Source organism: Cebus imitator, unplaced genomic scaffold (assembly GCF_001604975.1).
Source record: "Cebus imitator isolate Cc_AM_T3 unplaced genomic scaffold, Cebus_imitator-1.0 Scaffold713, whole genome shotgun sequence".
Classification (NCBI taxonomy): domain Eukaryota; kingdom Metazoa; phylum Chordata; class Mammalia; order Primates; family Cebidae; genus Cebus; species Cebus imitator.
In genome coordinates this window covers 577284-579419 of record NW_016108028.1, presented here as the reverse complement: position 1 = coordinate 579419, position 2136 = coordinate 577284, and positions in this window count along the sequence as shown.

Below are 2136 nucleotides of genomic sequence, written 5' to 3'. Positions count from 1 at the left end.
CAGGGCAGGCTTCACTGAGAAGGTGGCATGTAAGGAGACTTGAAGGTGAGGAAGTTAGCTAGATAGATATCTGAAGAACATTTTAGGATGGGGGCATGCCTGATACATCTGAAGAACAGTAAAGGCCCTAGGATGGGAACAATAGTAGAGAAACCAGGAGGAATGAGGCAGAATAAAGGAGGGAAAAGAGAGTAGAGAAAAGGCTAGAGAAGTGCACAGGGGACAATCATGCAGGGCTTCATAGGGAAGGGTAAAAAAGCCTGAAAAGGTGGTCATCTTCGTACCACCACAGTTCTGTCAAGGTGGAAACCTGGCCCAAGGCCAGTCAACTCATTGGTCAGCCAACAGCCAATCTTAAATTTCTAAATTAAATTTTCAGCTACAACACACAGAGGCTCTATTCAATTGGTGGTGAGCTTTAGGGTTAATTCGTCAAGAAGCATGCCACCCTAGTCCCTGTCATAGTAAGAGAAATCCATACACAAGAGGCTTTCTGTCATATGGAAGAAGAAAGCATAGTGATGTGTTGCTTAACGACGCAGATACATTCTTAGAAATGAGTCATGAAGTGAATTTATCATTGTGTAAATATCAGAGGGTGCTTAACACAAACCTAGATGGTATAGCCTACTCCACACTGAGGCTATATGGTATAGCCTATTGCTCCTAGGCTACAAACCCATACAGCATACTATTGTGCTGAATACTGTAGACAATTGTAACACAATGGTATCTGTTTATCTAAACGTAGAAAAAGTAATGCATTGCACTACAATGTTGTGACAGCTACAATGTCACTAGGTAATAGGAGTTTTTCAACTTCATTATAATCTTATGGGACCACCATCACACATGCAGTCCACTGTTGACCAAAATATCATTAGCTGTGGCTTGAGTATACATAGAAAGAAGGCTAGAGTTGCCAGATAAAATACAGGATGTCCAGTTAAATTTAAATTCAGATAGACAATGAATAATTTTTTTAGTATAAATATGTCCCAAAATATTTTATAGGACATAAATTTATACTAAAGTATTATTTATCTGAAATTCAAGTTTAACTGTGCATCTTGCATTTTTATTTGCTAAATATGGAAAACCAAAGAAAGAATGAAGGAGAACACAGCATCTTAGTTCTGATCTTTCCCATCCAGGTTCTCAACTGCCCTGGTTATACTTCACTCCTGTCCATGAATAGCGGTGGCATTGTTTTATAACAATCCAAACTTTCATTTGATCTACTCTGAGTGAATTTCTGTTCTTAACAAGGGACATGGAAACATGTAGCAAATCCCCTGCAAAAGAGACACTAAGGCATCAAAGAAGCAGGTAGCTTAATAAAACTTTGGGGAGATGTTTGTCTCCATTCTCAAATTACCTGTGAAAAAAAAGCATGGTGATGTGTTTACAGGAGCTAACTTGATTTATTTCAAACCAAAAGTGAATACAGAAAACTACTGGCCAGAATATGTCAGCAATCATTACACAGCCTCTATCTAGGAACGTGTGCACTAGAGATACCCACACAAAGGAGACCCTGGGATTCCCAGAAGCAACGCCACATTGTTGAAAGCAATGAAGGGTTACGGTGAAAAACCTGGGATTACAGACAGCAAAATTGGGGAAAGAAATCGTGCTTAGCTGGTTACAATTCTTGCAACGGCAAATTCAATAAACATTTATTTGTTGAAGCACCTAGTATACGTATCAGCACTAGACTGGTGTTCAGAAAGCTACAAAAATGTATACAACAGGAACTTAAGGAGCTCAAGAAGCCTGGAGAGAGAACATAAAATGGACAACCAAGCCGTTAAAAGAAACTGGGGCTTTATTGGCCCAAGCGGAGCCAGCGGATCTAGCCTATAAATAATGCTTTGACGAATAAGTTAGAAAAAGAAAAACTAGGCCGGGCGCGGTGGCTCACGCTTGTAATCCCAGCACTTTGGGAGGCCTTGGCGGGTGGATCACGAGGTCAAGAGATCGAGACCATCCTGGTCAACATGGTGAAACCCCGTCTCTACTAAAAACTAATTAGCTGGGCATGGTGGCACGTGCCTGTAATCCCAGCTACTCAGGAGGCTGAGGCAGGAGAATTGCCTGAACCCAGGAGGCGGAGGTTGCGGTGAGCCGAGATCG